At 42.8% G+C, this 26854-nt stretch overlaps 1 protein-coding gene across 3 annotated transcripts in view; it reads right to left on the bottom strand.

The window, feature by feature from the left end:
• TSPAN18 (tetraspanin 18) overlaps nt 1-26854 on the bottom strand; it is a 121208-nt gene that overhangs the window by 24063 nt on the left and 70291 nt on the right. For all 3 annotated transcript variants that reach the window (XM_033062033.2, XM_033062035.2, XM_033062034.2), the window contains exon 3: nt 2686-2775. The gene's annotated coding sequence lies outside the window, so the exon portion shown is untranslated. The remainder of the gene's footprint in view (nt 1-2685; nt 2776-26854) is intronic.

Below are 26854 nucleotides of genomic sequence, written 5' to 3' on the forward strand. Positions count from 1 at the left end.
GAAACAGGAGCGCTGAGCAAATGTTGCGCTGGTGGAACTTACAACTTGGAGAGACCTACACATATCAGCACAACACACACTTTCCAGTTCCTGCTGGGTATCCAGATTTCCAAACAGCTCATGCAAGTCCACCATTTGGATCCTGTGATTGCACTGATTCAAACACGGCAAATCAACCAAAAGCATGATCTCCTATGAGGCACTGAAAACTGTTTGGTTTTACAGCCTGGGCACTCTAGCACATCACACCATCTAGTTCATGTTCACATTGGTGCAAGTGGACTTTGAGGAGTATGTAAGTAATGCTGTTTACAAACAGTGCAAGCAAAATGCAAATAATAGTACTTACAAATAACATAATTATGAATGCATTTGTTCCAACTACTGCCTTGCTAATCAGCTGAAGGTACCTGGAGTCCCTGATGACAGGATTCATGGCTAAAATATCTGACATTAAAGGACAGTCCTGACCCATACAGAAGGGCTTTTCTTCTGCTTTTCTTTTTAAGCCATACACACAAAGAACAAATTATCTGAGTTACTCCTACAGCACACTGATACAAGTGTGATAAAAACTGAATGCATATGTCTTAATCTACCTTTTAAAAATACCTTCACTCCCCTCCTCCAGGCCCCAAATCTGTGAGAGATTAAGTTCTTCTCTGCAGGAGACATTTAATGCTAAGCAAACATTAACAGTCAGAACTGCAGAAGACAGAGGCTGACAGATGCTCTCCCTGGCTTGTCCCATCTCAGACCTGTGAGACATATGAAATGCATTTGTTTTTGTCTGAAATGTAGCTATAAATGTTCAGCTTTTTCTTAGGCACATTATTCTACATTTCTCTTTCCCCTGTATCCCCATGAATTTTATCTTGCAAAGGGATGGGGAGGCTAAAAGTCCCCAGCAGTGTAGCCAGGGAACACAGCCCAGCTGCTATAGTCAGTTAGAAATAAAGTCTAGTTTTTTAAGATAATGCATTTTTTTGTTCTCCAGCCACTTCCTTCCTTCTGTCATTTGCTTTGCATGCCTTGCAGCTGCCTTGACCTTCACATTTCTGAAGGCAGCTGCCCAACCACACCCCTCCAAAAGGCCTCCAATTTTCTCTTTGCTGCCACTGACATTTCCCTCAATCCCCATATCCCTTTAACATTGGATTGAAAGCCATGGATTCACTTAGATTGCTTCTTTACCTTTGCTTTGAAGAAGGAATCACTGAAAAAATTAGATTGGACAGGACCTCTGGATGTCACTGAGTACAAGCACCCACTGCCTCCAACCTGGACCAATTCCAAATCTGATCCAACTTCAAAGTTAGAGCATGCTACTTGGGGTCACATTAGTTAAGGTCTTAATATCTCCAAGGACTGAGATTCCCCAGTCTCCCTGGACACCTCTTCCAGTGTTTGATGACTCTCCTTGGTAAAAAGACTTTTCAAAACAGCTGCCCAAGATGTGTCTGAGTTACCTGGTGGCAAATGGAACAAGAGCATCTCATGGATGTGCCAGTTTGTCAGAACTGTCAGTAGCACGTTATCTTCACCAGCTTCAATCCTCACATCTTCTGTATTTTATCACTCCTACCCTCTACTGAAAGCAACTGTGTGAACCATTTTTCTTGCCCATCCCTTACAGGCCACCACAGACAGTATAGAAATTTAGACAGATTGACCGATTGCTCATCACAGTCTCCCCACTTGACAAAAAACTTGATTAAAAACTTGATAAATAATACCCAAATACTTGATAAAAACCACAGGATAACTGAGATGGAGAGAGATGTCTACAGTCCTCTTGCCCTCATGCAAATCACTTTTTCAGTCGCTGTTCTTCTATCACATGATCCATGTATATCTTCTTTCAACATAAATATCTATGCTGTCAACATGCACGAAGAACTTGTCCACTGAACTGATGCTGAACTGTTGCTTCCTCTAAAACATAAGAACCAGTTCTGCAGTACTTCCTACAAAATGTTAGCCTGTGGCTTGAGCAGGAAATGATGCCAGCTCATACCTACTTTCATAACCATACACAATGTACCAAGTAAAAGCAGAGGGTGTGTTTGAAGTTCTCCAGAATCAGTGCCAGATAGCCTTTAAAGGCATTTAAAAATATGGACTAGATTGTCTTTCAAGTAAATGTATTGATTTCTAGAGGCTGTCCCAGATAAGATGTCACTGGGAACATCCCTGAAGCTCTAAGCTGCACCAGTGGCAAAGCACCACCACCACTCGGCATCGTTCCATTGTGTCCTCTCCCCAGCAACGTGGCAGGCCATCCTTTGGCTTGCAGGCATGGAGACTCAGCTCAGCATGCCTCCCTTGCCTCCCTTGCCAAGTACACCTCCCACAAGAGGATTTATGTGTTCACTATCTGCAAGCAGTATTCCACTTTACACCAAAGTGGTGGGATCTCCTAAGAGAACGTATCTAACAGGAAGGGTCTTCTAGAGATCCTCTCAAGAGCATTACTTTCACACAGTCTGCACCTCTAGACACAACAGAGATTAGGGGCAGTTTCATAAGGAAGGATGACTTTCTGCAGCACCTTCCTGGCGATACAGTGGCAGATGAGTTGTGTATTTCTTACCACCCACAGCACACCATAGCTACCCTTAAGCTGCCCCAACAGAGATGCAAAGCACCTGGCATACAGAAAGAGAAGCCATTAACAGCACTCACCTTTACTAATCTTGGGGCTTGAAACACAGTGTCTCTTCCAGTGTTTAATTGTCTGTGTGTCCCATGTATCTCCTTCTATCCAAGCTTGTCCTGTAAGAGAAAAATATGCAATTACCGAAGAAGTCAATAAAATGCAATCATGTTAAATACGCAGTTTATTAAAACATACCATCCTGATGAACGTGCTCAGTCTAATTGCCACCTTAATTTAGTGTACATTAGCACTAATGAAGAGCTTTTAATACCCGGTGAGGGATTCAATTCCTCAGAATCTCTTTAACAATCTTTGGGGTGTTTTAATGCCCACAGACCACACGTAAATCTATAGTCCCATTACAAATGCACTTCATACCACAAGAGGACTAGATTAATACCAGCTGCACCTTCAATATTTTATTGAGGTTTAGACAAACTTTAATCTGCTGTGACTTTACAGCCCATTTACTGGGAAAATGGAAAAGGCAGGAAGGGAGATGGAATGCATCTTTGGGAAGCCCAGTCGTTAGGAGCAGCAGCATGAAATGCTGGGTGCTATCCCTCGTTCTTCCAGCCAGCTGTCACGCCAAGTTGAGCAAACTATTTCCTCTCCCTCTGCCTCATTGTCACTGCCTGGGAAGTACCAGCAGAGAGGGACAGCACAGCCACAGCCCTGTCCACCCAAAAGCATTAGATACATGGGTGCAGGCAGAGGGGTTCATGTGCAGACTGTCCTCAAGGTAACAACCACAATTTTCTCAGTAAGTTTTAATTTCTGCCCACACAATGCTAATGACAGCCTTGGACTAGGCAAAGGCGAAGTGAGACTACAGACTAACGTGCCAGGCACACGTTTGACTCTTGCTTCTCAGGGCACCCACTCCACATTGCTTTTTCCACCTACCTGACACAGCCCCAGCTCCCTATTGCAGGGCCTGTGGGGAAGGGGCAAGCTATAGCCCTTCAAAGAGCACCCCATGCCATGAGCCCAATACTCACATGTGCAGGGCTCAGCACTGTAACTCACTCACTCATCCTTCAGAAATGGTTTTGGCATGCTCACAGCTTTGCTGGAGCTGCTGCTTCCCTGTGAGGCACTGGATAAGTCACCTGGGTCTCTCTCTCCCTGCTTTCTCACTGCCAGCATTTCATCATGATTTCTGGAGTGGCTGCATTTAACATCTGTTTCCCACAAACATTTGTAAACGTGCCTTTGAAAATTGCCTGCCATTAAGACTTCTGTGAGTAAAAGTCTATCATTTGTTGTTGGCAGGAAGTGAACAAGGAGTTTCAAGGTGGCTGAAACTATTACAATATAAAACATACAATGAATATTCATAGACCTTTTGTTTTGCATTAATCCCTCACATTTAGTGTCCTTCCTCTGTCACTGTAAACCTACATCTCTAGATGAAGAGCAGGGATGGCTTCCCCTTTGAAATCTGGAGGGTACAAACATCTTTTGCCAATCCACCTGTCTCTGCTGTGAAGTGCTGAAGGCATGAGCCGAGCAGTGGCTGAACTGCCCTGCTTTACAATGCTGGGTACAAGGGCTGCTTGGGATCAGCACAGCTTTTCCACCAGTGTCAGAGCTCAGAGCGTGCTGTGTGCCTGGGAGAGGGCTGCAGGAGGCTCAGCAGGTCTGGAGAGAGTGCACATCTAGGACAGCCCTGCTTGGCAGCCAGAGCCCAGTGCCCACACCAACCGCTATTTCTATGGTGTGTAGGGACACTTCATCCTGTGTTTTGCAAGTGTGATTGAGAGATAATTTCTTTGGCTGTCCTGCACTGTGATGCCACTGTCCTGGGATTGATGCTGCCAAGAGAAGATGGTTCTAACTTTAAAGCAGAGATGACACTGTGCTATATAAACCTATCATTAAGAAAATAACCAGAATGATAGGATTCCTGCTCCTACTGTGTGTGCATATAATTACATTCCCACAAGCCCTCAGAGGTCTGCGTGGGAGAGGAATTTTATTTTTTTATCCATCATAAGTCACAATATTTTAAAGAAATTACAGCACCCCAGAGAAGAAGAGTTTAAATGCTTCAGTAGGTACCAGCAGGTACTGTGTCAGAAGGGATGAAAGACTGCATTTAGTGCCAAACAGCAGCAATGTTCCACCTGACTCTCTTGCCTTAAAGGGGAAGAAGTCCCTGCCAAACAGATTCTCTTTGGTTAATAGCTACGATTTTATCGTTAGGGAGAATTGCACAAAGTACAAACCCACCATGCCTAACTGTGACTCCAGCAAGCTGATGCCTTTAATTACAGTCTCTGGGGAAACACAGTGGGAGCTGGAGCAACAGCTGAGGCTAAGCCTCATCCTTGGGCTGGCCAGCTGTGCCTGGTGCATTGTCCACAGCCAGCACATCAACTCTCCTTGCTGAGCATTGGCTTCTCCTCACGTTCGCATTGCAGCCCATTGAGGAGCTGGCTGTGGGGGAGGAAAAGCAGCTAAACATGTCCCTCCTGCTGTATCAAGCTGCAAGAGAGACAGCTGGAGCTCCAGAGCAAAGAGGGATGGGACAGAGATGGGTTGGGACAGACAGCAGGCAGCAAGGGAAACTAGAAATCAGTGGTGTGCAGGATGGAGAAACAAGGGCTGGCTTTGTGAGAAATCCACCCTGTTGACTACGACAGGAAGGGCCACCAGATGAACCCCTCAAAACTGCTGTGATTCTAAAGGGCTTCTAGCTACTGCCAGTCCCTGCACTCAGGGTCCAGAGACACTTAACACATGCCAGCCCATATGCTCAAACAAAGGAGAAGCTGAAAACAGAAGTCATGTCCTGCTGGGTCTCTATGTCAAGTCAGTGCTCTCACAGTGAAGGGTGAGGAGAAACATCTCCGTGGAAGCTGGATCAGAGTAGTTTCATTCCCTTGCAGTGGCTTCAGAAAAAAAGGTGAAACACTTTTTGATTTAGAATTGGACCACGGCACGAGCTGTCAGCCCCATGTGTTATCCTGTAACTATTGCTCCTGCATAAATAACTAATTGTTCTGGAATTTCATAGCACTTGTGCAGCAGAATCGTTGCTATGACACAGCCACATTACTGCCCGTAATCCAATTAGATCCCGAAGTGCCCTGAGTGACTGTGATCGGCCCCTGTGGAGCAGCGATGAGGGACCTGCACAAGGCCATGCAACTGGATACTAAATTACAGTCAATCTGCCTCCTCTTTAGTTGCATTAAAATGCTAATGCCGCTGTAACGTGGGCCCATTTACCAGCCACGACTGCCTTGCCTCGCAACACCGGAGTGAAGGAGGCTGTGGCACTGCCTCAGAGCATTTAATTCCTCAGCACAGCTGAGTGAGCAAAGCCCTTAGGGGCATCTTTACCTCCAAACACTAACCTGGTTGGCTTTTGTAACACTAAGAGCATGTGAGGCTTGTGACAGTGTTTAAATGAATCAGAGCTGCCTCCAAAACTACCCTAAATTTCCGACACAAGCAGAGCAACTGGGTCCCATCCCATCCTGATTGCTTTTAGCAAGAACACATTTCTGCCACCAAAAGTCTGTGTGCATAAAAGCACATCAGTCTCACACAGGAGGAAAAAGAGGGCTGGACTGAACCCCCTACATTTTTAAATAAATAACACCAGCTTTGCAACAAAACTACTAATACAACTGTTACCTTCTGTTTTATATTTGCAACTTTGCACAATGTATGCACAGAATACATGAGATCATATGGAGGCAAAATCTCCCACACGTGCACAGACATTCAGAATGGAAATCCAGAAGTCCCACAGCAAAACCAATTGTGAATGCTGTAATGTTCTGAAAAGTGCTAGATTATGTGTTTGAAGTGCCAGCATGGCTTCAGGCCACAGACCACTCTGTTTTAGCTGGTGCAGATGTGCACACTGCACCGCTGGAAACATGAACTGCTCGCTCGCTTTGGCCCCTTCCCAAGGAAAGTTCCGCAGGTAATCACATCTGGATCTTTCGTACAGCCTCTCACACACAGGCACCAGCTGGCTCAGAAAGGAAGATCCTGCATGCAGAACTAAAACATCTGATAGCCTGCAATTCTTTTAAATCCTGTTCCTTTAAAAAGCAGCCCTCAGATAGCTCACAGGTGTATTTTCCCCTGTATTAATTGCAGTACAATGGAACCATATGGTACTGATTGTCTGCCTTTCTAAACGGATGACCCAGAAATTACATGCACTGATAACTTAACAACATTAATTTTGTTTATTAGATGAGAAAACCAGGGCTAAAAGGGGAATGCAGGTGCTAAGCCTCCTGTCCCCCAAAAACTCTGCTCATTAGTCCATACTGAGACCAGTCCCAAACCCATGAAAAAGCTGACCACTTCTGGCTGGCAAATCTTTATCAGGCATCTTCTGTCCCAGAAAGCTGTTATTTAGTAAACCAAAAGGGAGGCAGCTAACTTTGGCCTCCTATTTCTGGAAGTATTTCCCTTCTGGATGGAATAAATGTCACCCTCCTGAGTGGATCATGGATCTGCAGCACAAGCCAAGTGACATTATCCACAGTCATGTCAGATACTGTCGCGTGCTGAAACGCTCCATATGCTTGCACGGCATTCCAGACACTGAGGGGATTTAACACAAAGTCTAAATGCCTGCCACTTTTTCCCTGAGCCTGACACAGCTCACCTTTACGACAACTGGCTGCTCGGTGCTCTTTTCTGTTCTCTTTGCCTATAGTCCTGCTTTGTTTGCAGCAAGTGCCTCAGCAGTTTGTGGCATTCGTGATGGTTTTGAGAGATGCAGGAATAAATCTCAGGAACACTGGACAGTTGCTGTGGCAACCTTGTCCTCCTCAGACCATGATTTTCAATATTTTAAGAATTTTCCTGATACTTTGCAGGCTTCAGGGAAACAAGGCAGAGGAGAAAAATTATTTTAAAGGAAGGATGTTACCAAAAGGGATTACTATAAGGCACAGGGCTTCTTTTTCCTATCAAAATATGATGATGTTCATGTCCTTAGCAAGAAAAAGCCATGACTGTCTGAGCAGAAGCAGGGGCAAGGGGCCATGGGCAAGGGGATTTGAAATCACTGCTTGTATCATCTGTTTTAATGCAGAATGGAGATCAATAGGTTAACTTCTTTTTATTGTGTTTATTCTCAGTACTTTCTCATAAGGCAGAGGTGTGGAAAAACTAACCCATATTTAGGATCATTTAACTGGGGAAGTAATAACTTTAATCCCTTTTTAAAAAGAAATCCCAAACAGAACTTTGAATGCATTAACTATTGTACAAAAAAACTCCAAACAGCAACCAAAAAGACACAAACAAACAAACAACCCCCCAAACAAAACCAAAACCAGACAGAACTCCCCCAAACTCCAGACAACTAGCAAATTTTCTGTTCAAGGTAACAGCCTATACAGTTATAAAACAAAACAGTCGGTTTAGTCAGGTTTAGTCAGTCTAGAAAATCAAAGGTTAGGAAAAGGAGATCTTAAATAAGGGATCTCAGTAATACTAAGTAACCCAGAAAATAGTATTTCTGGAAATCTGAGAAGTGACATTATTAATCAGTTTCTGGTCATCTGTTTAAATGTTTTTAATGAGAAGAATAATAATGCATCCCAAAGTGCTACGGATTCTAAACACAAGAGGATATTATAGAAAATGCATACATTTCACAGGCTATAGGTGTGATATGTGCAGGAAAACTTGAATGCAGCCACAGACATGAGAAATGGCCTAGGGAAGAGAGGCAGACCTCAAGTCTAAGTTACCCTGCTTATAGTCAAACTGATACACATCTCATAAATATTTCATGTGCAAATCTAAACTGAGTTTCACTGTAATCAGCACCTTTGACTTACTCTAACACATAAAATTTCAGCTAATGTGGTTTGAAAGGTAAATGTGACTGATCTAAACCACACCTGTCCCAATTAAGGTATGAACACCCAACCATTCAACATCTTTTGCTACACATATTTCTGATTTCAGATTAAGAGAGAGAACCATGGCCACAGCCCACAGGAGGGCTTCAGATGTTCTGCAGGAAAATAAATGAGTTAATAAATCCCATAACCTTAGCATACGTGTTTCTAAATGTTCCCTCTCTCTCTATAAGACATACAATCTAAGTGCTCCAGCAACCACCGGGTTCCAGGCAGACAAAAGACCCCAAGCACAATTCATACCTAGATGACAGCAGTAGAGGGACTAAGTGAGATATGAGCCAAGACTCGAAGGCTGGCTCCCAGCTGCTTTTGCTTTCCCAATGGATAACAGATACTGCATCAATACACACAATGTCATGCTAGTGAGTTTGCTGCTCTCTTAACACCTCATTTTTCTCTCCATCTGAAGCTTATTTTGAAAGCATGCAGTTCACTGTCCCCTTCTCCTTTCTCTTTTGTCCTTACTCATGGCATGGAAAACATGAAAGACAGCATAGCTGGTTATTGTTAATGCATTTGAAAGTGCAGACCTTTAAAAGGGGGTTATTCTGGAACATGCCACTGTTTTCCTTGTTATTTGTACAGGCAGCTAATGATCATCCTAATAGCTGCTCTCTCTGAAGTCGTAATAAGCTTACAAATGAACCCATTCAGCACATATTAAAAAGCAAGGGATGCTCCTTTGATTACAGCCTTTATGGAAATCTCCGAATATTTGTTTTGTTGCTGCACAGCCGCAATTAGGACATGCTGCTGGGAGCCGGCTCAGCTGCCAGAGCAGTGGGGTTTGGAGACACCTCCAGTGCCATAGCAACACAGCCACCTCTCCCAGCATCAGACACAGGGAGCCTGGCAGCCCTTCAGCCCAGGCAGGCAGCTCCAGCTCTTGTAGAAATTAAGAAATAAAAGGAGCCTAATTAAGCCTCCTCTGCTGCCTCACCTGCGTTTCGAGGCAGCGCAGCCAGCCCTGTGTGCAGCTCTGGCAGAGGAACCATCCTGCTGCACCCACCACAGCCCTGCCATGAGCACAGCGTGGGTCACACAGCCCCTGAGACGTGCCTGCACACCCTGGGGTCTGGAGCTTGCACGCTGCAGGAAAACTGGGCAACAAGGGGAGCAAATGTTGGGGAGAGCCGAGGAGGCAGAGATTCACACTGCTGAGGTGCCAGCATGGGGGAACTCGCTTCCATGGCCACCTATAACACTTCCCTCTCCACTACCCCATCCTTCCACATGTGGGAGGGGAACCAATAACCTTCTGGAAATCTCCTTACCACTTAACTGCTCAGAGGTTGATCTAAATCCCACTTATATTGCTGACAGACTTAAACTTCTCCAAGGGGAGGGGGAATTAAAGGATGCAAAAACCTGCAATATTGGGGTTCTAGTTTTCATTAAGATTTGATCAAGCATTCCACAACAGCTAAAAGTTAAAAGACTGTACCTTTTTTCCCCTAAAGGAAACTCCATGAACAATATACCCCTTTCCCAAAATATCCCTATTCCCTGAGCACAGTGCATCTGTAGAAGTCTTAAGTGGAGAGACTTGGGGAGTAATTTATTTTTGCAAACAAAATCAGCAGCTTTCGTGCTGTTGACATGCATCCAGAGGCTTTCAGACAGCCTCAGTGGGGTGACTTTCACCCACAAAAAGTATAACATCTCCTCTCACAAAGCTGGGACTCTAAACAAACTGCTTCTACTTTGCCTGAAAGCCAAGACCTTTGTATGGAACAGATATTTTCTAAATCTCCAGGAGACTGGCTGAGGTTAGAGCAGGTCAAACCATGTAATACAGATATCTTTGTGTTGATATTACCCACGGTGCCTATTAGGAGGGCCACAATTGTAAGAAACCTTTTCTCTTCAAGGATATTTAATACAGTGCCAGAGAGTCTCCCCAGGCAGTCTTTGTTTTAAGGTTTGTGAGCTTTGGGGGGAAAGGATTGTGCCTCTGACTGTGAAGTAGGTTTTTATTGTAATCTAAATAGCACATTAGAGCAGCACTGGAAACTTCACTGCCAGCATCCCTTGCAAGAGGCCTGGGTATAGCCTGGGGCAAAACCTGGAGCACCATCAATCATACATACACATAAAAACTGGCATGCACTCACAGAGCATTGTAAGGACTCTCAAAACTGAAGCAGCAAATTTAATTATGGAAATACTCGGGTTGCTTTACTCAGCCTTCACTTCTTGTTTACCCACTGGAAGTCCAGACTTAGAAACTAAAGACATGAAACCTTTTCTAATTCAAATCAGAAGGGCTGGAATAATTACAAATGCATCAGTAGATGATGAAGGCACAAGCTGATCCCATGGCCTTAAATCAGTACAAAAAAGAATTTGTAGATGAGCACCTTCCTCTTCCCACCCAAAAGAAGCACAAAGTCTGACCTAACCTGGCAATTCTGATTTTCAAAGTCTAGGCAACCTTCTTAGAGAGCACAACAAAGCCAGATCTCTCATGAGGAACAGGACTCCACAGGTTAACTTTCACATCAGTCAGGACTGGGCTGAAATCTGAATGCAAAATCACACCAGTTTTCAGTGCCTGGAGCTCACTATACCCACACTTGGCTACGTCTCTTTTCTATGTCTGTTTTCTTGATCAGCATGCAATTTGAAAGAAATGTTGCATTTCAGCAAAAACCCCCATATTTTAAAAGTACCAAAACGAGGTTTGCAGAGTAAGGAGCCAAAGCAGTCCAGATTGAGGCTGAGAAAACATGGGAAACAACAAGATGTTCAAGGTGTCCTGAGCACAGACAGACAAAGCTTTGGGGACAATCTCCCAGTTAGGCTGCAGAGTTGCTCTGCATTAAGGACAAGAAAAGCTGTCTCAAGAAACACAGCATTTAACAGCTTCTTCTTGCATCTCTGCTGTCAGCATGGGGAGAAGAATCTTTCTGAAAACATTGCGGAGTCTTGCCGTGAAAATACATTTGACAATAAATTTTATGACAAATTTCATTACAAGATTTGTGGTTACCATTCCTCATGTCTGATGCACAAACCACCTTGCATCAGAACATTAATACCATTTAAGCCTTAGATTGCTTTCCACATTAGTCTGAAAGCCCTTTATGAAGCTGTGTCCTTTATAAAGCTGATGTGGCTTTACTCCAGGATACTCAGCAAGTGTCCTGGGCAACTTCTGTGGTCTCCTGTCTAGTGTTCAAACCACTTTTATAGTTCCAGTTCTGCTAACAGCTCTCACAGAGACTCAGACATTAGAGCAAGTTGTTTTATGCCGGTGTTCATCGTCCTCCCCCACCCCCTGTATTTAATATAATTAACAGCAACACTTATCTGTCACCCATGGAGTCTCAGAGATTTAGTTCAGTACCCTATGAGAGTGCCAGGCTGCCTGTACTGAAAACTGAAAAAAATGTACCCAGAAGATAGTATTCAAAATATTGTCATTTTTAGATGAAAACAAGGATTTTGAGTGACTGCCAGAATTTTAAAAAACTGTTCAAGCACAAAAACCCCAAGTGAGGTCCTTCATATGGACCAAAAAATGTCAGATGGCTTGTACTCCGTGTTCCTCTCAACAATGTGCTCAAAACTGCAGAAATAACCATTCAGAGCTGATGTCTCCAAAAATGCTCTCCTGCAGCCCTCAAACAGACAAGCCCTTTCAGTTTCCTCTACAGGTTCACACCAGGAAATTTCTCACTAGGAGAATCCCAAGCCAATGATTTTCTGATCAGCACACAGCAAGTTTTGCAATCTTAAAAGTGGACACTGTCCCCAGCACAGCTGAGGTGCCACATCACCCAGCACCACCAGGGCCCCCAGACAGTGAGAGGTTGGATCACAGGGGCTGTGCATGGAGGGGAAGAGCATTCCAATTTACAGGGCTCTGCCAGCTCAATGCACTTTGAAACTCCACGTTCAGCACCACAGCCCACACACCACCCTCCCTGCTGCTCCACATTGATAAATGTGAACCAGTAGAGATGTGAATCAGGACATTTGGAATCAAGGATCAGTATCTTGGAGGCCCCAGTGGCTAATACAGCATGGGGACTGGATGTGGGGACATTTTTGGGAAATGTAGTTCCTTCAGAAGTACCTCAGGAACTGAAGTTTTGCAGTCAGCACAGTGTCAATCAGGACTTTGAAGCAGGCACTTCCAATAATCTCATACTCATAGCAGAAAAGCTGCAGTGCAAAACTTCCCCCAATAAGGGATCACCTACTTGCATGGCTTGGAAAAACGGGTTTGTTCTTATATCTTTTGGATGAAGCACATTAATCTCACACAGGATGCATTAATGTAAATTGGCCTTCCAGTATTTCTGTTCCTGTTTATTTGCATCAGCCTCCTCCAGCTTAGAGCCCATCCTTAACCTCCATCCTTTCAAGCTGTGCACCCAGGTGCTCTAGAGGTGAGTGCAGCGTGACTCTGATGAGATGGAAGATGAAGTACCAGAGATGCACAGAGAAATGAGAGAGGCAGGAGATGTGCTCAGGGATCTATCATTTCGATAGGCTGTGCTCCTTTTCTGAGCCTGCACACTCCCTCTGGGCTAGGGGAAAGCAGGTGATGATGCTGGCCCACTGTGGAAAACCCTGTAGAATAGCTTTGACTCGGTTTGTCCTTCACCAGTTTTGCTGTTTAAATGCTGCAACTCGCTGGAGCTGAGACACCTCATCTGCAGAGCCAAGCTCTCCCCTTTCAGCCCCTTGAACCCCAGAAGAGCGAGCACACAGAGATGTGCAACCTTTCCCCAAAGTTTTGCAACTGCTGGAACAAGCATGGGCTCACCTTGCCATGACTGACTGAACCATCCCCTCTCCTCTCCTCCAAGTAGGGGCCTGCCTGTATTTCTCTTCCTTATCCATTCCACTGCTTCAAATTTTGAGAGGCTCTATTTCACCTCTTATTTCCTAAGTTTCCCTCTCTTCTGCAATGCACGGTGTTGACACTGTTAGCTGAGCCATATATCTCATACCATATTAATCTTTTTTGTCACCTGATTATAGGAATTGTCATTTGGAAAATCTGATTTTGCTCAGAAGCATCCAAACAAATCTGTGAGTCAGAAAGAATGAGAGAACAAAAGTGAGTGCCAAGTAAGCTCCACACTTTAGATATCCTGTATGAAATACCAGCTCCTAAAATTCATTTTTTGGTGAGATGACATTTCACATAATATGCTGTCTTTCCTCACCCCAGGGTCACACTGCTCAGGTATCTCAGCTAATACTTATCAGCTGTTTTCCTTGCTATCCTGGGAAGATCACAAATGAATTAGTGACTCCAAAGCATTTTGGAGTAAAAGCCAGGATATCCTTTTGATAAAAAATTGTAGTCAGAGGTGACCAGATAACTACAGTCTATCAGTACCAACCCAAGAAATTCATTTCTGTAAATCAATGAAATACTGCTAAGTCTCTATCAAACACCCAGAATAATGATTTTCTCACTGCTTAAACTTTGCTATTGGCTCAGTGAATCTGAAATTAGTCCTTTAAAAAACTGGACCATTATTTGGTCCAGAGATTTAAAAAAAAATCTAGGATGGGATACTCCTGCAATGTCAGATCTCATTCAGCCATTTAATTAAAAAAAATTGATCACACTGGTGGGTATGGTATAAGCTGTTAACCTACAAAATAAACTGATTTTATATAAGGCACAGATGTGCAAGGTTTTGACTGAAGACTTTAAATATCTGCTTCAAGAACTATGATACATTTATATGAGTCATAGGCAAGATAGGGAGGAATTTACTTTGCACATTCATTTTTTAAAGGACTGAAAATGCAGGATTTAGTTTGTGAAGGCAGCTTTAAGTTACCACCTGTGGTTATTACCCCAGCTTTGCTTGGGGACCTGCATTTTACAGCCTAGCTGTAGTGACTCATATAAACAAGGGAATTCGCCTGGGGCAAAGGGTGCTTAACCTCGATGGGTTTGACAATATCTCCAGTCAGACTGTGTTTCATTTTCCCAACCACACAAGCACACCACGGCCTCATCAGGGAAGTAGCTTCTGCTACAAGCAAGGACACATTTTTCTAGCTGAAATAAAATGATATGTCATGACTCTGCTCCCTTTACAGCATCAGTTCCTTTCCTACTGCACCTGAAGGCTTAGCGAGCAATTTAATAGAAACTTTATAATGTGGGAGCTTTCCTCCTTTTATAAGATGATATATCTGCCCTTTTTGCTGAAAGATCTAAATGGAGTTACACCAGAAAAAAATTGTTCTTTCCCAGAAACTGGAGTAAGCCATGTTGTAGTAGGGGATATTGCTACTTTAACTGTGCAGCTAAGAGTTCAATTAGCAACTCTGCACAACACAGGACAAAGTTTCTTAGCATCTGTCCACTTCATACAATGTACAAGAGCTCCTAAATCAATGACCTTACTCCAAACCCTGAAGAAAAATACCACCAGCCTTTTACCAAAGCCTTTTTGCTCTGCTGTTTTAAATACAGGCACTTTAGGCTTTACATGACCAGGCAAAAAAAGATCCATATAGGTGACCTGTGAACACATTACTTTGCATATTCAAGAAAGGAAGTAGTATTAATTACAAAGCTAAACAGATTCTGTGACCACCACAAAATGAAACAGGTTCTTGTAACTACACAATTAGAAAAATAGATAGAAACATTAACAAAATACACTGAACAATAGCAAAAATCAAAGTCTACCAACCTTTCCCCAGCTCATCCTCCAGGCAAACATGAGTGGACTTTCCACTCAGCCCCAGAAGTCAAATGCCTCATCCCACCCCCAGATGAGTTTCAGGTGTGAGTGGTGGGATCCTCAGCCAGCACTCACAATGGGCACTTTCTGCAAAAAGGCAAATGTGGCACCTGGGCCAAACACAGATGTGCTTATGCTTGAAACTGTTCAGGACAAATGAGAAAGCCACCAAGCTGGAAAGCTGGGCTAATGGTGCTTTGTGGTATTTCTCTTAAGAGCACCCTGCACCCATTAACGCCTGTGACATGTTCCCTTAGAACATGAAGCTCTACTGACAAGTGACATTGTAAAGAGTGAACAAAGAAACCTCCAAAGTATGTTCAGGATACCTTACACTAGCACCTATCCAATGTGTCTTTTACAGGGCACCATCCTGCAGGAAGGCAGTCACTGGTTTTATGGCAGCCACCATTTTTACTGGTTAACTGAGAAATGTAGTGTCTGTAGTTCAGAAGGAGAGAGTTTTGTACATACTTTTCTGTTTATTTTTAGTATTATGCAATACACCAGGGAAGGATGAGATTTTTTTTTTGTCAAGGACACACCACAACTTATCCTTTCTCTTCTCAAATCTTAATGTTATTTTTCAAACCAGTTGATATCATATTCAGTCAATCTAGTGATAGGAACTTCTTCTTGATGGCTCCAGCCAAACAAGCACCTGGGAGCTACAGGTTGTAAGTAGTAAGATTGCAACTGTGCAGTATTCAAAGAGCACTGCACTTGCAGCCCCAGAACTGTGTAATAGATTGTCTGGAAAAAATGCACTTTTTGCCAGTACACTAGTTGAGATCACCCCGTTTGTCCATGGCAAAGGAAAAGGACTGCAGAGGGGCACACCCTACCCTAACCAGTGTGACACCACCCAAGGCAGGCTCAGGGCTCTCAGGGAGGGTTACAGGTTTCCAAGTCAGTCCTGAAAAGACAAGTTTCCATGAAGACACTGATCTTCTGGGCATGGGCTAGTGGCAGGGAAATGCCATCATTCACAGCAGCAGGGTAATAAGACAACCTCTACATTTTGCAGCTTCAATTCTTCAGCAATACTGGTTTTCAAAATACCAAAGATACGGGTGCAAGGGGAAGGTCTCTTTTGTGTTTACAACTTCAAACAACAGCACAGTGATAGGAGCTTTACAGACCTTGGATATTACATGACCTACTGAAGCACTCAGGCCCTGAGCTCTTTGTCACAAGGTCTCTGTTCAGAACAAAGCTGAGTCCTTTCAGCTCCACTTAAGTGACTCCACTAGCGTTCATTAAAAGGACAGTAAATGGTTTGCTAATAAAGACTCATTCTGAGGTGCACTATGAATAGAGGAGAGGTAGCATAATTACATTAGTAAAGGTAACTGAGGTCACTGCCACATTGTTGTTCTTTAATTTAAGCAAAAATAGTGTAAGGTGGCCATAATTGGAGAGAAAGGAAAAAAAAAAAAAGACTGGAGAAACTGTTTTGGATGAATCTGACTGCATGATTATAGGATGTTGGTTATGTCTAAGAGGGAGCTACTGAATATTTAACCTTAGAAATGGAAGCTTGGTTGTCTCTTGTCCTGTTAACATCCACACATATCTTCCATTAGCTCTAATTAGGGCTAACAGGGTGTTCACTAAGTATCTCCATAATTAATGTTAATAGTAGTTACAGGCAAACCTTGATAGAAGATGAAATGCCAAGGCTCTTTTCCAGGGTTAAATACACAGCAGCCTGTCTGTCTCTCATTCCCATTTCCTCTTTAATCAATCCCACGGATCCCAGACAGCCTTACACACCCAGTCTCGCGACAAGAGACACGTGCAGCCCTAAGTAACAGCACATGCTGTTATTTATACAAAATATAAACACAGACACACAATACCTGACACATATTAGGCTGGTTCATGTCCGTATGCTCACTGCCATATTCCAGCAATGTACTAACAGCACAGACTGACACTTCCCTTTTCCTTCAAGATGCTCAGGCTTCACAGGGAAGCATTATTATTTCTATCATATAGTAAGATAAGTAATTTTTAATTAACAAGCCAAAGAGCAAACAGATCATAGAAACACCTCAATTACCCTTGCTAATGCCATTATGCCACCTTTAGTTGATAGACTATACTATATTCCCAAATCAGACTTTATTAATAAACCATTACATTTGTAAATGAGAACAGAACAATTATCAGCCATAATCAGAACAGCTATAATAATGCACCTTCTACTGTGCTTCTGGGTCAAGCCCTGAGCAGTAGTTCATGGAAAAAGCATTAGCAGACTGCTTCCAGCCAGGGGTCATTTGCTAGCACAAAGTCTCCCTCTCTGCTCTCCTATCCCACCATAAGTGGAGAATATTCATCAAACACGTGCAATTCTGTGGCTCAGTAGATTTATAAGCTGCCTTTAGTTGGGAATGTGTTTCTAAAGCCTCAGGGAACCAGAGGAATACTCTGCTGTTTCCCTCAGGAGCTGCTGATGCTATGTGTAGAAACCTTAGGATGTTGAAGCCTTTGCCAGGGGTGTCTCAAAGAGGCAAAAAGCATCAGAAGAGGAGTGATGGGACAGCCTGTGCAGGCAGCCAGGAAGGGAGGAAGGACCAGGGCAGTATCCCACTGGATCTGGCTGTTGGAGCCAGAAAAGGAGCTGTGCTTGTGGAAAATGTGACTCAGGATCTGAACCCTCCCTGCACCCCAGTGCTGGCAGTCACTGGTTCTCCTGCGCTTTGGGGCAGCTCCAGGAACAAAGCACATGAAGACACGAGTCCCACAGAAAGGAATAGGTTCTCCCCATGGGGTGAGGAAAAAAATCAATCTGTGTATTTATCAACTCACCTATATACATTAATGTTACATTAAAGAGGAGATGACTCCCACGACTCGTCTCAAATCAGAACTGGAGATGTTTTGGCTTTGCTATGTGAAAACAAACTTTTTTTTTGCTTGCTTTGTTTTCTGCCCTAGGGAATTAGTGACTCAAGCAGGATGCTGAGGACTCAGGGGGATTTATTTTTCATCATGTTTAAGGAGGGTTTTCTTCTACTAGGCATGAGGGCTTATTAATGCAGCTTCACTCAGTACTAGACTTTAAATAAATAATTTTGCCCCTCCATTTTTCTTCATAAGTTTGTGGGGGGAGCATGGGGAAATGACTGTTCAGGAGAGCAAGGTAAACGAAGCACAGAAGGCACTATCTGAGGAATGCTGGCTCTCTGCAATGGGGTCAGAGCCAGCTACCCTTCTGATGCACCCCCTTTGCCATGCCTTCCTCAGCCCTTCTAACGAGGGGAGGATCTCACACAGGGCAGGTCCCACTCCGGGCACCCTCCATTGCTCCTTTTGTGGCATTCAGTCCCTGTACCACATCCTTCCACATTTCACCCAGTCTCCTCTGACAATTACATCCATGACTTGCATTGCAGCACTCACTTCACTGCTGGATCCTCAGACTAAGAAACTTTGTGAAAGAGAAGAGTGTCTGTAGGGTAAAATCCTTCCTATTTTCTTGGCCAGGTCTGATTTACTTTGCCGTAGCCACACAACTTTTCTCAGAAAAGGAGCACAGAGCATTCTTTTCCAGAGCTATAGGACCAGCAAATATTTTAGCTATAGACAATCTGACCAAACACAGAATGTTTCTTCCCAAATAATGGGTTGCTGTCAATATATTTTGAATATTCATGATATGCTCTTTATCGCAATCACCCAAAACAGAGGAAATATATTTAACAGTAGCAGAACCAAGAATGGCCAGAGCTCTGTGTTACCTGTTACAACACTGGTGCCTTTTCCAGCCTGCTCATACTCCTGGCATTTAGAAATGCACAGTGAAAAAGGAAATGTAGTCAATAAAAGTAACACTTATAAAATTACATTTTAAAATCAGAGTGTTGTAAAGCGGCAGCTACAAAATGAGCTGAAATCCTAAGCAATGACTCGTCTAGACATTTTTATAAGAGTTGCAATGAATGTTGAGTTAGTGTTCAAGGAAATCTGAGTTGATTGAAACATCTGACTACTCTGTATTTTGACTGGATGGTTGATGCTGCTTCAGCATCTTGCCAGCAGGATGAGAAGGATATTAAAATAAAGGGCAGGAGGGGATCAGCCAAGAACAGTGATAGGGTAGTTCATCTCCTCTTCATTATTACTTAACTTAGTGAGAATGTTCTGTGATTGTGTTGGATACCCAGTTAATTTTATCCAGGTCTCTGCAAAGCAAAAACCCACATTGGCAATACAGATAGTACAAAGAGGTGAATCATGTCTGAAGGAATTTGCTCTCACTGGATTTTTCTTCTTTCTCAGCACAAACAGAAACAATAGAAAAAGGTTTAAACTGAGTATTTTCTGTAAGCTTAGCCAGAAGCTGAAAACATGAGCTCTAAGATGTATTTTCTAACTTGAAATCTTTGTCTTTTTGCATTCTGATGCCAACTCACTTTCACCTATCATTCTGCATGATGGAATCTCATGGACTTCCTGAGAGCATGTTGCATCTTGCAGATGAAGCCTAAGTGTGAACTGAGAATTTCTTTCAGTTTGGGAAGAGACATTTACTGCTTGAATTTGTTTTAGAATTCAAACCCAGGCATTTTGTGATATTTTTGTGAATGTAGGATGGAACTTTCAATCAAAACTAGATAGACTGAACTAGCCAGAGGTGTGGTCATTGGGGCATTAACATGGGACACAGAAGATTCAGGATGACATTCCTGGTCTTCCCAGTTCTCACCAGGGAACACAAGCAACCTACTAGCAGTGTATTGACCTAAAATTAGATGAAACAGAACACACCTTTCCTGCACAGCCCTAAGTTAAAGATGCTGCAATGTACTATACAGATTAAAATTCCTTGTATTTTGAGTTTAGCATTTTCCTTGCTCAAAAGACCACTTGGAATTCCATTATGTACAAGTTAGGAACCATTTGGGGAATTTTGGGTGAACAATAGTAATACAATAGTAACAAATGGTACATAAAATAGTAATAAACAGTAGTAATAAATGAAGAATATGTAAAAGAACTAACTAGTTAGATCTTAACACCTTCTACAGACCACTCTGACCAGATACTGAGAGCTATTCTCCAACTCCAATGCGCTGACAAATCCATGCTATAAGAGGCAGAAACTAAACCAGCTGCAGACTACTGATACAGCAGAAAAAGCAGAAAATTTATCCAGCAATCCCCTCAGAACTCCACACCAGGGTAACAGTGTAATTTTTTGCCCTACCAGATCTATCTGTCTGCCAAAGCCCTGTGTCTGTGCAGCCCCTTTGCTATCCCACTGCAATGGGGTGAGTGCTGGGGCTCTCCTCCCACTGACCAGCTTCCCTTTACAGGGAAAGGGCATGTGACAGCCAGCAGCAGGCTGGCTTAAGAACCAAAAGCAACCACCAAAGTCATCTACATCTACATCCAGGAGCCACAAAAATCTATTTATTTTCTTCCTCTCTCTAAAATAAAATAAACCCCAATTATAATCATCCTAACCATAACACTTCAGTTTGCAAACACTCTCAAAGCTGCAGTGGGCAATAAATCAGACATGTCACTTCCAGCAATTCATCTCTGGAGCTGGTTGCTACATGGCTGCAATATATAAAGAGGCTTTTTCCTGGTGATCCTCAGAGCCAAGATTCTTTTTGTTGGCTCTTCTTTAAACAAACACTCCTGCAAATTGCAGTTGCATCTAAATTTATCATTCAATCCTAATTATTTTCCTCTAATCAGAGGTTTCAGGGTGACTTTGGTTCTGATAGGCTGATACATTGTCATACTCATTTTAAAAAATTAATTCAGTTAAGCCAACTCTAAATGTATGCACATGATATCTCCGCTGCAAACTCATCATTGTCACATAAGTCACACTGAAGGCAACCAAGACCTTGTGTTTTCAGGAAAATTGTCTCAAAAGAACAACAACAAAAATCAATAAGGGACAAGAGAAACTTCTGCAATGTCATGAAAGACCGGCAAAATGCACTGAGGCTCTGTTGAAACACAGCTGTAACATCCCAGCCCTTCCACATCACTCAGAGGGAGACGAGAGAGTTTTCCATAAAGCAACAGAACATGAAGGTTTATTCATCTTTGATGTCCCACAGCTGGAGGGAAAGACAGCAGTTCACTAATGCTGTACCATTTCCCTTTCATTAGTTTAAGTTTTCAATTTGGGATGGTGCTAAATTTAGAAGGAGGGGTTAATTGTTTAACCTTAGAAAAATAATTATGGTTCTTTTGGCGCTGCCTTAAAAAAATTCACATTTTTAGTTGCCCAAAGTATTTAAAGTTCAATGCAATAGTAAAATCTTTAGTGGAGATTGTACCTGAGGATTCACTAAACAAAAATCTGAGACTAGGCTGCAAGTTTTTGTAGATTTTGGACCTGCCTGCCTGTGCTGTGGCAAAAAAACCTCTCAACATTTATTTAAAACAGAACTTGAAATAAGATTTGGGTTTTTTTATTTCTATTTCGTTTTGATTTTTTTGGTTTTGGTTTTTTTTTCTTTTTAATCCAGTGTTCCAATACTGCACATGTTCAATTTAATTTCTATTCCAGTTACTACTGTCACTTGGCTGGAAGAAGAGGTGGTGTGGCATAGCTAAGTCTGGTTTAGAACTTTCAAACAATTTTTCAAACAGAATTTCTTGCAGTTTGGTAACTATTTGTCCTCCTATATTTTGTGAGCTATGGATTTTATTAGCCTGTAGAGGTAGTTGAGTACTGATTATTCCTTACATTCTCAACAAAGCTGGTGTTCAGCCCAGCCTTGTCATTCACACAGATCTGTGTGCAGAGGTGAGGATTTCAATCTCCATTCTGGTCACTGTCTTTGCTAGTTCACTGATACTAATATGGTTCCAAAAAATATTACTCCACTCTCCATTTCAGCAGGAACCAGAGTGAACAATCACTCCTCCCATTTCAATTTTCCAGAAATTACACAGGCCTTTCACATATTTTCTCTACTATTAAGAAATCAGGGAAGAGAAAGGGGTGTGGTTTCCATTTTAAACTGGAAAACTGATATGGGGTAAAGTACTTAATCCAACAGGGTGTTGGGATATTAGTACTAAAATTTGATTAGGAGATGGAATTTTATTGATATCCCTGGTTAGCATATACTTGGTTTACCTAAGTAAATAGTCTGGTAAAACACCTAAAAAAATATTTATGAAGACAGGAGGAAGAGAGCAATAAACAATTTAAATGACAAAACCCCTGTACCAAAGTATAGCAATTTAATGTCTAACTTCACCTTCAGTAGAGAAAAGGGTTTCTCATTTCTACTCACAATAGATACTAGACTTCTGTGAATAGTTATTTACTGACAATCAGTGGCTTTGTGTGCATATTTTCATACATATATATGTATGTATGTATATATGTATATTTATACACACACACACAGAGCCAAGACAGATTCAGCTTCAGCCCAGCTTTTCAGCAGTCATCTCACAAGGAGTCTCAGTGAGCCCCATCTCTCATCCTCTGACACTCTTCATACATTGTAAATAGAAACACAAAGTGTGGACTGCGACATCAGAACAATAAGCTTGTGTCGTCAATCATTTGCATCCATTTTGAGAGATGCAAATACCTTCATAAATAAGATTTTCTAAAGAACTAGGAAAAAATGTTCCACATTTCCTGATCTTCTACTGTTCGTCTGGAAACCCTTCAGGTTTTCAGACTTCTAACAGTTTTGTTTCTAATATTAGTTCAAAGTTTGGTGCTGACCCCCTTCAGCAATGAAGATGAGCTAATCTTCAATGTGACTTTGCTCAGGTGTTCATTCCCCTGCCACACACACTTCATTATACTAATTTGATTTCACATATTAAAGTTGAATCTACATATTCTTAGATCAGGTAGCATTTCTGCCATGAAAATTGACTGCTGTGAGCAAGAGGACCCTGATCTGTTATTTAACATCTTTCCTGCTCTCTGTCTAAAGGTTAATTACCACTACTGACACAGGTCCTGAGTGCTGTTTGAAGTAGCACAATCCTTTACAGATGTATACTGCAAAACCCATAGCATTGCAATATGAAATAGCTCAAATTTAAACTAGATGAGCTTAAAAATTATTTGACCTCTTTCAGTTAGTGAAGTTTATAGACATTTACACCTCTGCCGTACAACAGGGCATCCTCCTAAAAATGAGCTTTCATGTGCTTAGCAAAGGAGAGAGGAGAAGGTTTTTGCCCTACAGTCAGCATAGTCCCCTCTGAACACAAGAATAATGCATGACTTGGCCAGTCACTGTCACCAAGCAGTGATGTGTATGAGCTGCAAAGAGCATTTTCATGTTTAAGATGAAATAATTTATTTTTAAATATTCAGCAGTCAGTGCCTTCTTCGTATTGTACTCACAGGGTCTCCAGTCACAGGCTGTGATTCCATGTTGCCAGGAAGGCTACTTGTCAGCAGTTGTAGTGTGAGCAACAGCAGGAGGCTCAGAACAAGCATGTGAAATAAAGTGCATACGCCAGAGACAGCACAATGGCTGGTTTGCTAAGTGGCACCAAGCGCTTCACCCTGCGGGAGCCCTCAGATCTCTGCGCTCAGCAGCTGGGCTGCACTTTTCTCCTATCAATAATAATGATAAATAATATTAACTGTAGCAAAGTAAAAGGAAGCTCTGAGCTTGCAGACTGCATCAGGTGGACTTTGTGCTCCAAGTGCACAGGGATTATTCTCCCACCTCTCCCTCCACAGCCTCCGCTTTGGCAGGGCTGGCTGGGGGGCTGAGATGCAGGACTACCCTGTATCCAGGCAACAGGCATCCCTGAGGCTCTGCAAACCTCTGCAATGCACAGGAGGAGAAGCTGGGACGGTACCTCCCCAGACTTCATAGAGTGCGGGTTAGAAGGAGCTTTTCCAGTTTCCAAGAATAAAGGCAGAGAGTAAAACGAGCTGCCAAACTACTTTCTGTTCCAAGGTCTCCCCAGGGCAGCCTGCTTTCCCAGTACTGCTCACTGGGAAGGTGCAAAATTTACTGTGGCCTTCTCTTTTCTTCCTCAGTGCTCTGTATGTTCTCACCTAGGTACACCTCTTCCCACTGCAGGAATTTTCCAGATTTACTAGCCACCTATAGGACTCCATGTTTTGGCCAGGCAAAAACCTACCAATGTCATGATTAATGGACATGCACCCACATCACCAGGCATCAGAGAGGTTTGTGGGAGGAAAAGGTCAGTTGGGAACAGGAGATTCATCAATCTTCGTATTCACGAGAAGTTCTTCATCAGTAAAGTTTTAAACTTCTAAGGCCAGGGAGATATGTGGGAGTGTGTACTCTGACTCCAGTGGCATTCAGATTTCAGGTTTACTCATGATGCACTGTTCCACTCAGTTTCCAGCTTCAGCTGATGACAGAGACTGGGACAGTCTGATGGAGATCTCATATTTGAGGAAAGACCAAATAATACTATGAGCTAAGGAAGTTACAGACAAACCTGGTCCCCAAGCATCTTCAATTCTCAGATAATCTGCAGGCCACTCAAAGCATGAACTGCAGAGGATGAAGTTATTTGACAAAGAACTGGAAACATGCTCACAGAGCTTCTGTAGTGTTCAGCTGCCTTCCAAACAATTCTTCAAGTTGCCATATGGACATTATGTAATTGTAAGTTATAGAGGGAAGAACAGTCATGAATAGAAAAGAAGTATGACAAATTGCTGCTTGAAGATCCAAAGCAGGCTTAATTCAAAGGAACCTTGTGTCTAGGATGAAAAAGGGGTCACAGTGACCCTTGCCTACCTTACTTGATGCTGTCCCAGCGTTTGAGGTTCTTAGCCATAAATATAATCTGTGACACAACAACACTGCACAGCAATCACAACAGGTAGCCTAGCCTTCCTCATCATCAAAGTATTAATACACTATCCAGTCAGGATTTTTACTTTCATTCACTCTAATGTGACTAGAAACATTAAACAAACACTACCCCCAGAGCTCTATGAAAAGATAAAATCGGGAGCACTCTTCAGAGCTTGGGAATTCTCATGACTCCTGCTGCCATCTCAGCTTTCTGCCCATACCTTTCCTTCTCTCTTAGTAACAGCCTCGTTGTCTTGGCAAATAGCTTATTTTCCTTCTGGCACTGACAGCTCTTATTGTAGGAGACAGCACAGTATAAAGTTACTCATTAAGGGAGGTAGAGAACTACCTCCCTTCAAATCCAGTTGAACTCTGGGGAAGAATAAGTATAGCCCTTCTTTTCTCCTTTGTGACCAATGGCATGGAACATCAGAAAATACTGGCCCAAGTGCATGTTGTACAGATGTCCTCAAGGAGATTAACTTGGGGCATGTAATTCCCATCCTTTGCACCAATTTCCTTAAGTCAGAAAGGTGATGTCAGACCTGTGTACCAGGTGTCCTGGATTTCAATCTGAGTTGACCCACCAATAAAGGAAGGGCAAAGCTTTCTATCTTTTAAATCACACCAGCTTTCCCCCCCAAATTCTTACATGCATAAAGACTGTCTTGAATCACATAAATATTTTTTACAACTTTTCCCTTCCCAACATGTCCATTTGCAACACTGCCTCAGCAAAAGCAAGAAGAGTTGCAGCAAAGAATCTGGAGGTATGGTAAATGGAAGGCCAGAAGGACAGATAAAAGGGCAGGACAGTGATATGGCAGCACTGTAAAGCTGAAGCACAGGGCTTTTTTCTGAGATAAGGTGCGCTCCAGATCAGAGGTGACAGCAAAGATCCAAGGGGACAATTTGATCTTGTGTTAGGAAACCACTGAGATCTTCAGAGCACACTTCAGCAAAGCACTACCACCACTGTCTTCTTCAGGCCCTACAACTTAAAATACCCATTAATTAAAGTGCTTTGGAGAAAATAGGCCAGTTGTTTTCACCCATTGCAAAAACAACTCTCCTGCCTGGTGCTATTTTGTGCAAATCGATCCCTCATTCAGAAATGAAAAACAAAATGAGCAGCACTGAAAGACACATCAGAGGAGCTCAGATTGAGAAGAAACCCAGAGTGATGCTGATTGATTACTCCGAGAATGCCTTTCCCCAAAGCAATAATGAAGAACGTGCCTGGGACAGAAGCCCTGAGCCCTGCATGAAACATCTGAACAGATCTCCTGCACCCACAGACCTCCCTGCCTGAGGAGCATATTTAGAACAGCTCTGCAAAGCTGCAGCCAGGGTCTCTCCTGGAAAAAACAAACATTCCCTGCCATTCTCCTCCCCTTTAAATCAAGCTCCAACCCAAATCTGGGAGTACCTCTACTGTGTGTATAGTGGTGTCTGTCCAACATTCCTCAGTAACAGAATCGCTTGGGATGGGGAGGAGAGAGCTGCTCATCCTGGGCAGGCATAGCACAAGGGATACAGGCAAGATAAACAACGCCCTTTGGAGGTTTCAAACAAAGCCTGCTGCTGGTGCTGAAGGCAGTTATTTTAATCCTCAGCTGCAAGTCACTGGGCACAATAAAAAAGAATTAGCAAAGAAAACATTTAATGAAAACAATGAGCATTCATGCCTTATTCCTTGACTTGCAGCTGAGAGTATTCAGTAATTCAGAGGTG

This window comes from Catharus ustulatus, chromosome 6, assembly GCF_009819885.2.
Source record: "Catharus ustulatus isolate bCatUst1 chromosome 6, bCatUst1.pri.v2, whole genome shotgun sequence".
NCBI lineage: Eukaryota > Metazoa > Chordata > Aves > Passeriformes > Turdidae > Catharus > Catharus ustulatus.